General features: G+C 37.3%; 1 protein-coding gene across 6 annotated transcripts in view; it reads right to left on the reverse strand.

Annotated features, from left to right (window-relative positions):
- The window catches only part of RABEP1 (rabaptin, RAB GTPase binding effector protein 1), a gene marked incomplete at both ends in the record, with an annotated part of 81,892 nt that overhangs the window by 49,996 nt on the left and 15,772 nt on the right, over positions 1-16,124 (reverse strand). The window contains one exon of one of the 6 annotated variants that reach the window (XM_084236641.1): positions 693-769. The exons of the other annotated variants lie outside the window; for them this stretch is intronic. Of the gene's footprint in view, positions 1-692; positions 770-16,124 lie in introns of those variants that run through there. 6 annotated transcript variants of the gene reach the window in all.

Consider the following 16,124-nt stretch of genomic DNA (forward strand, 5'->3'; position numbering starts at 1 on the left):
AAACACCTGCAAAACCCACCGAGGACTCTCTAGGACTCCTCCTTTACCCGGTCTGCATGGGATCAGAAAACCTGCACTGGTCCATTCCTGACCCTACAGCTGAAATAACTGCTTTTTCCAAAAATGCCTCTGGTGCTTTATCTAGAAAAATCAATTAGCCTTGCGTAAGACATCAGGAAAGTTTACAAACAGGCATATCCTAATGCATTAGTAACTAACCACAAATCAAACTGAAAATAGTTCTCATCACACAAAATGCTGTATTATTTTTCTGACATAATTACAAGCAGTTCACAATAATTAGCTAATAGTTTATGCCAAAAGCACTTTGCCAGGTACAGATGATATCAACAATTCTGCTTGTTGTAATATTTGACCTAGACAACTTTTTTCCCTTCTTCCATTACTCGTGATTTATTAAATTTAGTACAATGTTAGAGGAATGTAGTCGTTGATTAATATTAGCTGTAATTATTGATTAATATTAGCTGTAATTATTAAACTAGTGATATTTCTGTAATAAAGGAAAACAGTAGAGTGATCAAGTGACTTTGTATGTAGCCACAAAAGACCAGAAGTTGCTTCTAACCTCATGATTCTGACTCAGTTCCAAGCTTAGATTTCCAGCTCATGCCTTTCCCGCCTACCAAGTATCTTCATAGCATTGTGGACAAATTAGCATTAATGTCAACCTTCAACAACATTATGCCTTTTAACTTAGCAACTGAGAGTTATTAGCATACCAGCCTTCATTAACCATTTCACACATCCAGTGTTACCTTTGAATTATAAGAAAAACAGATAAACTATCTTATGCAATGGCTAACTTTTATTTATTTATTTATTTGCCTCGCCCACTTGCTCTTTATTTCTTCAAAGCATTGATTCACATTTACTACAGAATCAACTGGCAGACACTGATGAAAGTGATGTGTGATGGTGGAAATTATGTGGATCTAGGAACCTTATGTTCTTTTTTTTTTAATTTAAATTTTTATATTCTCCATACAATTACAACCCCCTTATTTTTACCCCAAGCCCTCCTTCCCCCACCCTACACCCCCCCCAAAGAGTCTCTTGTTCATAGTTATTTGTTGATTTTTTTTTCTCTTTTTTTTAAAGATATATTGATTGATTGACTGATTGATTGATTGATTTATACATACAAGCACTGGGTACAGTCAGAAGCGCGGGAGGGTGAGAGAATTTACCAGAGCCAGAGCGGGGAGCAGAGCAGGCAGAAGGACCAAAGTACACTGCTGAGGGGAGCAGCGGGCGGCAGGAGAGGTCTGCGCACCATGTGGGACCCTCCTCCGATGGCCGGGGAGCAGCCGGGGATCGAACCAGCGCTGCAGAGGCTGCGGGCAGCTTCGCAACCCAGCACTCAACCGTTGTGCCACCGGGGAGGCCCTATTTGTTGATTTTGATATTTTCTTTCTTATAGTTATTCTTTTTCCTGGTCCCTTATTTAAGTTTTCTAGATTCCTGCTATGAGTGAGACCATCCGGTATTTTTCTTTTTCTTTTTGGCTTATTTCGCTGAGCATGATCCCTTCCAGCGACATCCATGCTGCTGCAGATGCAATGGCTAACTTTTAATGCTTGACATCCAAAGGGAAAAAAAATTTTAGACCATTCCCTCCAAGTACCTGAATTAAGCAACAACCCAGAAAGAAAAAAATGAGATGGTAAGTAAATGAAAAAACTCAGTAATTCTTAGATATATCTTTCCTAATTTTGACATGAATGGGAGAATACATAATAACATTTTAAGCCCCAAGTTGTGTTCTACGACTAGATTCCTCTAACATTGTACTAAATTTGATAAATCACGAGTAACGGAAAAAGGGAAAAAAGTTGTCTAGGTCAAATATTACTACAAGCAGAATCCTTGTGTAAAGATGTTCAAGATCCAAGAAAATACCTCTTATCAAGCAAAAAACAAAAGAACATAACTCCAGTAGAACAAAAGAACATGAACCGTTTAAAACTCAGAAGTCTTAAGTTTAATATCACTGAACTTTAATATGAAATTATGAATGGTAGATACATCCACCCAATGGGATAATATCAAAGCAGAAAAAATATGTGAATTGTACCTCAAAAAAAGGAAAAATGACTGGAAAGAATACGCCAAATTATATTCACAGTGGCTACCTCACTGATTCAAAGGGCAATAAAAAGGACAGCTTACACTGATTGGATTGAAAATAAAGGTAATGAAGTGCTTCATTTTGCTTTACTTTAGTGATTATTTTCATCTATTTTTCTGTCTCAAGTTCTTTGCTCATAAACTGTTTAACATAAAAAACAATCAATTTTGAAACTATACTTACGTTCTCCCTAGAATAAGCAATTTGTTAAAAATAGACAAATTCCCTAAAAACAAAGTATCTTGTTTGAAAAGTGGCCTTCCCTTTTCTCTGTGCTCTAAAAACTCATCACATCCAAATTCTTTTAGGAATTACTAAAAATATGGAGTAACTCTATTCTCTCAATTGTACTTTTTTAGGCTAATATTTAGATAAATCCATAATTACTTAGCATGCCTCACAAAAGGAGAGAGAAGGAGTTGATGGGGCTAGCAGGGTCACTAATCTAGAGACTATTCATCACACAAGCAATCCACACACAGGTAATTGGATTAATATTACCAATCACTTTGCAATGTTAGAACAGAGTTCAGCAAAATGGTGGAAGAGTGAAGACACCGAGCTTTCCTCCTCCACATATGTACAAATTATACATAAATAAAGGCAGGGCCTCCCCTGGTGGCTCAGCGGTTGAGCACTGGGCTGCGAGGCTGCCCACAGCCTCTGCAGCGCTGGTTCATTCCCAGGCCCCCGGTGAGGGTCCCACAAAAAAAAAAAAAAACCCACACATAAATAAAGATAAAGGTTCCTGGAGGATAACTGGATGAACACTGTATGCAAAAAGAGGAATGGCCAAGCAGAGAGGACAGAAAAAGCTAAAATGTAATTGTGCTGGGAGAGTTACTAAGACAGGGCAAGCCAAGAGCAGGAGTGATGACTGTGATACTGAGCCTCTGTTGTTGTTAACTGAAAGGTTCACACCCACATTGTGGACTTTAGAACCCATGGAGACCACACTGGAGAGTGAAGGTACACAAACTAAGTATACAGGACAGAGGATTCTACCTCCAGAGAACTACAGGAATAGGGGGGCATTTTCCAAAGAACACTAGCATAGTGTTCAAGTCCTGTAAAGATAAAGGCTATATTGCCAGGCAGCAACCAGAACTGGAGGGTAGAAATGCCCCTTCACCCCTAAACAGGGGAACTTGAGGGTCACAGACAGTCTTGGCAACTGCCAGCATGGGGTTTGTATAAGGTAGTGATTGTCAGCTTAAGCTTGCAGCTCCCAGACAGGAAAAAGTGGAGCCAGAACTAAAGGGAAAGCTAAACTGGCTCACCTGTGCAGGCTATACAAGCAAGGGTTCTTCTCTCTATAGCAGAGACTCATCTGCATCACCAGCACCCAGGGCCAAAGCAGAGATAGCAATAATACATAATGGATACTGCCATCAACCAGAGTATAAGGCAGCCAGGTCCTAGCAACAGAAGCAAACATGGCGCGGGTTTTTGGGCGGGGGGGGGGGGGTGTTTGTGGGGGGAGGTTCTGTATTTGAAAGACAAGGGACTGATTCTATTCCAACCATTGCCCCCTCCTACAACTACTGAGAGAGGTCTACAGGGAAGGCAGGTGGAAACCTTGGGAAACACAACCCTAATTCACATGGATTCAGAACTGGAACAGTAGCCTGTCTGCAGTGGGAAGCTCTCAGATCATTCTGCTCCTACACATATGGGGGACTGGGAGTGGAGGTATTTATGGTGTTACTGGTCACAGAACCCACACCCCAGAGCTGAACCAGAGCTGAGACTGACGTTAGTCCAAGATTATTCTGGCCACTTTGGCCTAGGGAAAAGCACTGTAAATCCCCAAGCAACTCAGACTTCCAAAGAACCTTAGGAGGCTTGAACTGCTGGTACACACAGCACAACTTCTTGGATCATGCTGCCCCAGTTCCTATCTCCCGCCCCCTGCCAGCAACAGAGCTCCAGTCATTCAAAAAAGTGCAAAGGTAAAGATAAAAGCTATATTGCCAGGAAGCAACCAGAACTGGAGAGTAAAAATGCCCCTTCACCCCTAAACAGGGGAACTTGAGGGTTCAATCTATGAAGCAACCTAGAATCATACACTGTAACCTGCAAATGTAATATAAGGCTAATTCACTAGGATAAAGAAATTAAGTTCTTCACCTTAACCCTTAAAAACTGAAAATGAAGAGACAGAGGAAAATACCATAAATAATTGAAAGAAATTAAGAAAATAATTCCAGGGCCTCCCCGGTGGCGCAGCGGTTGAGCGCTGGGTTGCGAAGCTGCCTGCAACTCTGCAGCGCCGGTTCGATCCCCGGTTGCTCCCCAGCCACTGGAGGAGGGTCCCACCTGGCGCGCAGACCTCTCCTGCCGCCCGCTGCTCCCCTCAGCAGTGTACTTTGGTCCTTCTTCCTGTTTTGCTCCCAACTCTGGCTCTGGTGAATTCTCTCACCCTCCCATGCTTCTGACTGTACCCAGTGCTTGTATAAATAAATAAATAAATAACTTTATTTTAAAAAAAAAGAAAAAGAAAATAATTCCATTTACAATCCCCTCAAAGAATCAAATACCCAAGAATTAACCAAAGATGTGAAGAATTTATGATAATTTATGATAATTATTCTATAAGACACAAAGAGATGGAACAATATCCCATGTTCATGGAAGGAGAAAATACATATAGTCAAAATGACTCTTTTACCAAAAACAAAATACATATTTAATGCCATCCCATTTAAGACTGCAATGACATTTTTCAAAGAAAAAAGCAAAAAATACTAAAATTTATTTGGAGCCATAAAAGACCTTCAGTAGCTAAAGCAATTTTGAGAAAAAAGAAAAATGGAGGCATGTTATTTGATTTTAAACCATAGTATAAAACAACAGCAATTAAAATGCAGTATTAAATAAAAATAGACACTGGATCAATGAACGATAATAGAAATCCCAGAAATAAATCCACAGTTCCTAGTGGATATAAGAAAGCCAATGGAAATCCAAATCAAAATCACAATGAAGTATCATCTCATACCTCTGAGAATGACATACTTCCAACAAGTGTTGAGAGAATGTGGAGAAAAGAGATCTCTTATACACTGTTGGTGGGAATGTAAATTGGCATAGACATTTTTGGAAAGCAGTCTGAACCTATCTTTATAAAGTAAAAACAAAAAGAAGTAAAAATGGAAATACCATGCAACTCAGAAATCTACTCATGGGTATCTATGCAAAGAACATGAAATCATCAACTCAAAAAATTACATGCTCCACAATTTTTATTTTGGCATTATTTACAATAGCCAACATAGAGAAGCAAGCTAAATGCAAGCTAATATAGGACTGGATAAAGATGATATGGTATATATAGACAATGGTGTACTATTCAAGTTGTAAGATGAAATGATACCATTTACAGCAAAAAATGGAAGATACTTGAGGGAATGATGCAAAGACAGACAGATAAAGACTGCACTATTTCACATATATGAGTAACATAAGGAAACAAAGTAGATGAACTGAAAAAGCAAAAGCAAACTATAAACTAGTGGAAATTGACAACCAAACTGAGATTAAGAAGGAGAGGGAAGGGAGAAGAGTCAAAGGGGTATTTAAGAGGTAGTGGGGAAAAACTGACATTTTACAACAATCCTAAAAAACTGAATTAAAGGTATGTCATCATTGGAAAAAAAATACTAAAGATAATTGCAATTCTTTAAACCAATAGAAAGTTGCCATTTCACTTTACATACTCTCATTTCACTTTACATAATCTCAAAGACATCTTACTTTTGCAACTTTAAGAAACAGCACCCCATTTTAGCTTGTCCATTTGAGTAAAAAAAAACAGTTCTAATACAGAATACTATTAGTTAAGAGGATTGCACAAAGTAATTACTTAGCCTTCCTTCCGTGAATCAAAGTGAAAAGTCGTTCTCGTTTTAGCAACTCTCTTAAAGCAATTAGGTATCATAATACCTCTGATTAAAAAATACTTGGAAGATGATGTGTTTCAAATAAGAAAATCAATTACATATTAAAGCTTAGGTGTTTATGTAAACTAACAGAAAATGCTATTACGAATCCAGAAAAAAAATATTAAGTGAAAGAATCAACACCAAATGTTAATTCAGGGAGAAAATGAAATAAAAACTAAGAATTTTCAAAAGAGTAAAAAGAATTAAGGAGAAAAAACATGGAAAAGCCTAAATTGGGGAGGGGGTACTGGGTGGCGGCAAGAGTGAAAGGAGTTGAGAAAATATGAAGTTCTTCTCATCTTCAGAAGAAGAATGGAGAATAGGAGGACACAGAATGTTTCCTCATTTTCAACCTGCCTAGAGGTGGATGATCAAAATTAGTATCTCCAGATATTTGCAATATGGAGTATTCTGGGTTTAATTTTTGGTTCTAGATTATTAGTTATACAGGGACAATCACAACATCATACTGTTCAAAGATTTTAGAGATTATTCAAGTAGTTTATTTCAACTGAGTCAATTAGTGAATTGTTAAATCAATTTAGTGATTAGTAAACTGCCTTTTTAAAAGAATGAAATACTACAAAAAACTTCAGCAACACATTTAATATGGGTGTATGTTATTTCATGAAATTTATGTTTCTGATATGTTTACACTGCATTGCAATGAAAAATGCGCTGTCTTACTCGTGGACAGATATAAAAACAGTTTGAATGCCACCAATTCCTAGCTCAGAAAGGAATCCATTCCTACAGTATCACAGACAGGTGATCATATGGCTTTCCACATGAACAGCTATCTAAATAGCTCAGTTCATGGGGCTGCCAATTCAACTGTTTGGAGATTTTAGATCAGCCCCTTCTTCCCTGTTGGATAATTGGTCAGCTGTTAGAAATACCTATTTTTAGTAACACAATCCTTAATCAGTTTCCTTAGAGATCTCAGATTTGCCCAATAGAATTAGAAAGGGAAATTTCTAGTATCTGAAATCTCACACTTGCCCTCTCTTTTCTTCTCCAGATGAAACACATACTAGCAATTTAATAGTAAATCTTCATTATTTCAGTTACTCTCCTGAAATACAAGTTAGTCAAAATTCTACATAAAATAAGCCATTCTGACACTAATAAAATATCAGCATAGAGTCTAATACAAACATTTTATCTGAGGGCTACGCTCTTAATAATGTATTATAAATCTACCCTAGTTTTCAGCCACAAGTGCACATTGTCATTATTAGCCATTAAGGTAATTTAACACTGCCTCCTTAAATTCTTTATGCTTGAACTTTCACTACAGCTTTAGTCTTGTTGCAGTTTGAGTTGGGGTGGAGGTGGGTGTGTGGGGGTGGGTGTGTGTAGCAACGTTTAAGTTATAAATGAAAGATATTCTTCTAATATATCACCTGAGATCCCAGCGGAGGTCTCTATTAATTACAAATTTAGAGATTGCTCTTATATTAATTACAAATTGATTCTAACCCTTAGTGTCAAATGACATTTCTTCATCTTATCCATGATTTCATAACATGTAGGTCAAAGATTTCATAACATGTAGGTCAAATACCTTATTAAAATGCAAGGATAAGCTATTGTTATATAAACTAGGGCAAATAGTTTAACCTTTTCAAGATTTCACTAAAACAAAAATACCCATTTTGCAGAGTATCCCATTCTTTGAGGATTAGAGAAAGCATCATAAAAGGTAACTCACATGTAACATGCACTCAAATGATAGTTACTATTAACAGCTTCAGGATTTAATGGCTTCGGTTTCATAATTCTGCTAAAAAAATAAACGGAGATATTAATTTGGTCCATGGTGATCTAGAGATTTTTCCTAATGACAACTACGAAAATCACTTATTTCTTCAAATACTCACAAATTATTTAATAACCTATTGTTAAATGTTCCAAAAATTGCTCTCAAATTTATCAGTATGAAAAGCAGGTAACCAGAGTTTTGAGAAAAAGTCAAATACACAAAAAAGGCATAAACTGTGAACAAAAGAATGGGAACTTCCCATGACCTTTCAGTAATCATAATTTCTGGAACATACTAGGGCAAAAAACATTGTTCAAATTATTTCTACATGAACAATGCAGTATCAACTATATTCCAGGCTCTATTCCTGTATTACTATAAGACTGTAAAGCTATACTCAATCATGTTTTCCCATATGGAATATATATTGAAATGTAAACCAGGAAAAAAATCTCAAATAGTTGCCAATAAGGATTACTTCAGAAATAAACAGGAATATAGGTGAAATAAACAATGAATATTTAAAAATATTAGTCAGGATACACGGTAAAATTTAACCATCATTACATAAATTTTACCACACCGTGTGTGTCATTTTCTCCAATTACATTTAATCAAATTATTGTAATTGTCAAAGCTAGTTTTCAATAGCTGATAAAAGTATGTGTGGATAAAAACAGACTATTCAATTTGTATAAACTGGTATTATCCTACTTCCACAGTATTTCAAATACCATATAAAGGCAAGCCAGATGTAAAAGGATAACTGTCAATGGACTGATCAGCAGATATATTTTTTTAACATTTGGATATTTAAATAGTTTAGTTCTTCACAAGAAAAAATATTCAAAACTTAAGTATTGGGCTTAAGGAGACAGGCCAAAAAAATTCAATTTTCCACCTACAACTCTACTGGCATTCATAAGCAGAACTACATCATGCCACTTCATGCCTGACTTGGGACACACTAAAGGTTCACTGAGAGTAAAATTATGGTTAAACTTAATTTTGTGCTTAAATGTACCAACTGTTGATAAAGCTGCTGGTGGTGGGAATGCAAAAACAGTATAACCACTCTGGGAAAGTTTGGCAGTTTATTATAAACACACACTTACCATACAAACCAACAATTCTATAAATGAAAATTTCCACACAAATATTTCTACGCAAATGCTTCCAGCTTTTGGATCAGGACATCTGGATCATTTCCCAGATTGAGGTGGTTCTCAGCAATTTTTCTTTACACTTTCTATACCTTCCTTTCTCTTCTCCTTCTGGAATCCCCACACTATGGATATTATTTCTCTTAAGGTTATCCCAAAGAGGGCCTCCCCGGTGGCGCAGCGGTTGAGCGCTGGGTTGCGAAGCTGCCCGCAGCCTCTGCAGCGCCGGTTCGATCCCCGGTTCGATCCCCGGTTCGATCCCCGGCCACTGGGTGGGGGTCACACATGGCGCACAGACCTCTCCTGCCACCTGCTGCTCCCCTCAGCAGTGTACTTCCTCACTCTGTCAGTTCTACTCTCCGCTCTGGCTCTGGTGAATTCTCTCGCCCTCCCGCGCTTCTGACTGTACCCAGTGCTTGTATGAATAAATAAATAAATCTTTTTAAAGAAAAAGTTATCCCAAAGAGTTCTTATACTGTTTTCATTTTTTTCACTTTTTCCTGTTTATTATTCTGTGTTTTTGCCACCATTGTGCTTTCAAGCTCACTAATTCTCTGCATTACCTTTATTTGTCTACTGTAAAAGCCCTTTATTATAACTTTTAATTTGGTTATAGCATTTTTTAAAATCCATTAGTTCTAGCTGTATCAGTCTCATATTTCCTCAATCAGTATTATGATCATGATTTTTATCATCCATTGTTTTTCTTAATTCACCAAGACTCATTAATTAGACACATTCTGCAGTTCACTAGATTGAGAATTCCCTGAGTATTTTGCTCCAACAAATTGGTATGTTCTTCTGTCTCTTGATTTTTAATTTTTAAAATCATTTCAAAAAAAGACTACCAATTTTGAATATTCTTTGGAAATATTCTTTTAAATAGCAAATATTCTGAAATACTCATTTAAGAAACAAAACAAAACCACCACATTAAAAAAAAATCTGATCTTTACTTTTAAAAGTCATTTCCAACTTAGAGGAAACACAAAAGGCAAAAAGAACACGGAGACCACCACCACATAGACGCAACTAGGAAATTACAGATGTGAAGATTCTACAGGATGGATTTCTTCAACAAATATATTACAGTGGGTGAGGGGGAAAGGACAGATACAGCAACCAATTTTAAGGACAGCACTTATTTTGGATCCTGATTTGAACAACTCAATTTTTAAAGTTGAGACCATTACAGAATTTCAACACTGACTTAATATGTGATATTACAGAATTATTAACTATTTTGAGGTGTTACAAATAGTATTGTCACTATGTTTATAAATATACTGAAATGCTTCCAAATGAAATCACATAATGTCTGAGATTTGCAATTTAAGAATCCAGTAGGGGAGGTGGGAAGAGGGTTATAAATGAAAGAAGATTGGCTATACATTAGTAATCATGACCAAGTGAGTGCAGTGAATCTATACACTAACCTTTGTGCTTTTTTAAGTGTTTAAAAAATATCCCATATAAAGACATTAATTTGTTTAAGTCTTGCCATTTCTGTGCTTTGAGGGTCTTAAGCATAATTAGCTGGAAAATAATGTTCCAATAAAACTTCATTCCTCCACCAATCCAGATAATGGATTATTATACATATGCACACATACAATTCACAATGGAAAACCATTAATAAAAATTCAATTATTTCTGTTTATTACCAATTTCTTTAATATAAAATGGTAAGTGGTTTAGAATAATCTGAATTTTTTTTATCATTTAGAGGGAGAAAAGTTGAGTCTAATGGAACATAAAAAATCAAATTCCCTGTGCATACACTGTCCTTCATTATAACACGGAAAATCTAAAATGTACCCGCATTTATCCTCCCACACTTGTGTTTTAACAGAAGTATTCTTTTTTTCCCCTGGTTTTTTAAAATTTTATTTATTTTTGCATAGAACAGGGATGTAGGCCAGAGGTGGGGGGGGGGGGGATTGGTGAGAGGATTCACCAGAAACAGAGTAGGGAACAGAACAGGCAGACTGACTGAAATACACTGCTGAGGGGAGCAGCGGGCGAGACAGGAGAGGTCTGCTGTGCCATATGTGGGTTAGCTCCCTGGCCAGGGATCGAACTCAGGCTGTGGCAGTGATAGCACTGAGACCTAAACCTAGGCCACCAGGGAGGCCCCCACACTTGTGTTATTTTTAAAAAGGCAATAATATAGAAATTACTTAGCAGAAGAAAAGTTTTCCATAAATAAATAAAAACAAAGGTTATATTTTATTTATAAGGAAAGCTGAATGCATTATTTATGAGCTTTGCAGAAATATCAAAGTCAAACACAAACAGGAATCAGAATCTTTGAAAATAGCTACCCTGCCTATACATGGATAAAGAAAATTAATTGAATGTCTCTAGAAAGGGAAAGATAAAAAATTTAAGGAAATAGAGCTGATGTTAACATTTGTGGGTGAGGAGTATCTCAAAGGTAGAAAATGAAACCCTAACAGGAGCTAACCTATTTATCAGGTATTATATAATAAGCAATATAGCATAATAGTTAAAAGCACAGGCTCTGGAATTAAGAGCTCAAATTCCGGCTCTACCATTTACAAACTGGTTGCTTCTCTTCATCTGTAAAAAGGAGACTAGAATAGTACCACTTTCTAGAGTTGTAGTAAAGATTAAAATAATCCATATATAGTTCTACATGGAGTACTACAAAAGTTATTTTCTACATTGGCTCATTAAATTTGATAAAATAAACCACAAAGATGACATTATCACTCCCAGTTATAGATGAAGTAATATGCTCTAAGAGATTAACTAATCTCTTAATCTGTTACACACCTAATAAACGGCAGAGTTGGATTCAAACTCTGAGTTGCCTGGCTCCAAGACCTACAAAGATTTCTATGTGAATACAGGCATTGAATAGAGGAGGTTAATATAGTAAATTTATGTATCACATGAGCAGAGTTTATAAGCAAGTATAACATCACCTCGTAGGGGTGTTCTTTTACCTAGTCACTGTTCACTTAGATGTTGAAAGGGAATTAAACCTTTTTTTTAGTCACGTGTATAATTTATATCAGAAGGGTAAAGGATTCTAAAGCACTTCATAATAAACCAGTGGTTCTCAGAGAATGATTTTGCTCCCCATGGGACATTTGGCAATGTCTGGACATATTTTTGGTTGTCACAAAGAGGAGGTGTATAAAAGGAGAAAGCAACTGGCATCTAGCATGGAGAGGCCAAAGATGCTGCTAAACATTCAACAATGTACAGTTCAAGTTCATGGAAACACAGATTTTTTTACTCCTGAATTCGTAAACTTCTGTATTGTTCCTATGGATGCCAAGGTAAGAATCCCAGCACTAGGGAAAGACCTAGATGAAACACATTCTCATTAGTGTATAGATTGCTCAGGACAGTCCTCTACAGCAAGGAACTACCTTGCCCAAAATGCTAATAGTGACAAGGTGTAAAACCTGTCATAAAACAGATAGGGATCAGGGCCTCCCCGGTGGCGCAGCGGTTGAGCGCTGGGTTGTGAAGCTGCCAGCAGCCTCTGCAGCGCCGGTTCAATCCCCGGCTGCTCCCCGGCCACCAGAGGAGGGTCCCACATGGCGCGCAGACCTCTCCTGCCGCCCGCTGCTCCCCTCAGCAGTGTACCTCGGTCCTTCTGCCTGCTCTGCTCCCCGCTCTGGCTCTGGTGAATTCTCTCACCCTCCCGCGCTTCTGACTGTACCCGGTGCTTGTATAAATAATCAAATAAATAAATAAATCTTTAAAAAAAAAAAAAAGATAGGGATCAGAACTTCTGAAATAAAATGACAGCCTAGGAAACAGGTAAAAAGCCTGTTCTGCTCTCTCAAATGCTCATTTAGTATGTTCTTAGGTACCTACTTCAGTATTTTTTCAATATTCTACCTCACAAAAATGAAACAATTTAAATCTTGGAGAACTACAGGGTCAAATACTTCTACCAACTATCCAAACCCTGTATCCAAAATATTCATGGAAGTATTTTAGTCAAAATCTAAAAAACCTCTTTTTAATGGGGGAAGACAATGCATAAAGAAATGTTTAACTTCTTGTTCTAAATTTAACCAGATCACTCAAAAACAGTTAAAACAAAAAATACTCTGGTTGTAATAATAAAGATGAAGGACTTCATTCTCTAATGACTTTTACACATTTTTTATGATTTTTGAAGTATCAATAGTATGTATGGTGCACAGGTATATATGGTTTATCAATTAGTGATAGTTAAATCAACTTTTGGGAGGTAGCAATACCCACATTAAACACCACCACCCCATAACTTGTTCTCCTCTGACAACTTTGCAAAATTAATTCAAATTATGGTAACCATATTTCACCAAAAAACATACATTTTAAAACCTATTATTTAGTAGGGTACTATTCTTGTAAATAAAATTCTTCATGATCAATAAAAAAGACAAACAATATTTTAAGGATAAAGATAGACCATTTGCAAAGAAATTCCAAATGCAAACAGAAATCAAAGAAATGCACAACTACACAGATTTTTGCTTGCAAAATTAGCCAACATTTTTGTGGATTTCCTTCTTTTTTAAGATTTTATTATTATTATTATTTATACAATAGCTGGGGAACAGGCCAGAGGCGCAGGAGGGTGAGAGGATCCACCAGAGACAGAGTGGGGAGCAGAACAGGCAGACGGACCGAAAGCACTACTGAAGGGAGCAGCCGGCGAGACTGGAGAGGTCTGCCACGCCATGTGGGAATCTCCCTGGCCAGCCAGGAATCGAACCCGTGCTGCAGAGGCTCTGGATAGTTTCACAGCACTGTGCTCAACCCACTGCACCAGGAGACCCTGGATTTCCTTCTTTTAATTAAAAATACCACTACCTAGTCTTGATGTGAGCACCAACTACTATAATATTAAAGAATGGTATGTAATGTTTTGTTTTCTATATTTTATGATGATTTAACCTGATAGGACTCTGTAGCCAGGAAAAGACTGCACTTCCTAGGGCTAGCTAATTCCTAAAGATAATGAACAACTTACCTGTGAACACAGCTACCACATATAAAACAAACAATTCCAAGTCCATACACCTAGTACCTCCTTTATTGAACTGCTCCATATCAATATTTCCCCTGTCCTAAGTTACCCAAAGGCCATGTACCAGACAATCAGAGGCCATTCCCACAGACCACAGGCCACCAACACAATCTGAATTATCCAATCCTAAATTTACTTAAACTTGCCTACCAGGGCCCACTTATTCCTTTCCATGGAAATGACAATAAATCTCTGAACTATGCTCTCCCTGCACCCTCATACTTACCCCATGGGGCTCTATGTAGCATGGGTGCACCTCTCTCTTGAAAACTGTAAGAAACTCTGCTTTCATAGGTGGCTGACTCTGTGTATGACCTCTTACCATACCTAATGAAAACAAATCCAGGGTATATTTAAAGATGGATGACTGCGAGAATCAATAGCAAACACCTTTAGATTCTGTATACTCTTTAACCAGGCAATTCCACCGCCAATAATTTACCCGAAAGAAGTAATCATGGGGGCCTCCCTGGTGGTGCAAGGGGTTAAGACGCAGCACTATAAAGCTATCCGCAGCTACTGCAGCATGAGTTCAATCCCCGGCCAGGGAGGTGACCCACATGGCACAGCTGACCTCCCCTGTCTCACCTGCTGCTCCCCTCAGCAGTGTATTTCAGTAGATCTGCCTGTTCTGTTCCCCACTCTGTCTCTGGTGAATCCTCTCACCCCCTGCACCTCTGGCCTGAACCCCAGTTCTTGTATGCATAAATAATCTTAAAAAAAAAAAGAAGTAATCATGGGGGGCCTCCCTGATGGCACAAGGGGTTAAGATGAAGCACTATGAAGCTGTCTGCAGCCACAGCAGCACGAGTTCAATCCCCAGCCAGGGAGGTGACCCACATGGCGCAGTAGGCCTCTCCTGACTCACCCACTGCTCCCCTCAGCAGTGTATTTCAGTCAGTCCTCCTGTTCTGTTCCCACTCTGTCTCTGGAGAATCCTCTCACCCCCACTTCTGGTCTGTATCCCAGTTCTTGTATGCATGCATTTAAAAAAAAAAAAAAACTTAAAAAAAAAAAGAAGTAATCATGGACATATGTAGAATTAATTGCAAGAATGTTGACTGCAGCATCAGTTAAAATTCCAAAATATTAAAAACAAACCTATGTTTAATGGATACATGACCAAGCAAATTATGAAATATCTATGCAAGTCTCAAGGTGAAACCTGAAAAAGAATTCTATCAAATCTACCAGGAATAAACATTTCCTATACTATTAAGCTGCACCCAGCACAGGCTCCCAACATGTTTTACCAGACTGGTAAAATAAGATATCAAAACCCGAGAAAATACCAAATGTAAAAATAACAGCCAATCTTACAAAGGTAACTGCAAATTTTTTAAAACATTAGCAAATCAAATCTAACTGTATACAGAATCCATCACAAACAAAAGTTGAGTTTATCACATGCATACAAAAGCTGTCCAACATTAATATATCTGTTCATCAATTGCTAGATTAAAAAAACCTGAAATAGTCTCAGTGAATTACAAAGAAAAGGAAAATAGTAAAGCAACTAAAGAGGAAATAGGTACAAGAAGCAAAGAATATTCAATATAAGGATGACCCATATGCATAGAGAATCCAAGAAATGGAATAGAATAATGTAAATAATGACAGGGAAAAAAAAAACAAACTGAAAGACTTAAAGGAATAAATATTCCCAAAAGGAAAGCAGAACTGAGTCTGTAAGATAAAAATAAAGATCGGAAGAGATCCACAGAGAAGGAAAGTAAAAAATAAAAGGAATCTGGAACTTGGATATCCTTCAACAGTTGAAAGTTGCTTTATCTCAAATTGTTACACACAAAAACTGAACTCTTGTTTAAACCACTAGGAGTTGGAGTTACACCTGTTCTGAGACATACCTACTCCCAATGAATAAAGAATACATTGAAACTTAAGCACCAAAATTAAAAAAATATATATATATATATCACCTTTGAAACAACTAGTAGGGATTTATTGAGGTAAATATTTGCACAAACAAGCAGAAACATGAATCCAATGTTTACTAAAGTATTATTTGTAACAG

Source organism: Talpa europaea (assembly GCF_964194135.1).
Source record: "Talpa europaea genome assembly, chromosome: 7".
Taxonomy (NCBI): Eukaryota; Metazoa; Chordata; class Mammalia; order Eulipotyphla; family Talpidae; genus Talpa; species Talpa europaea.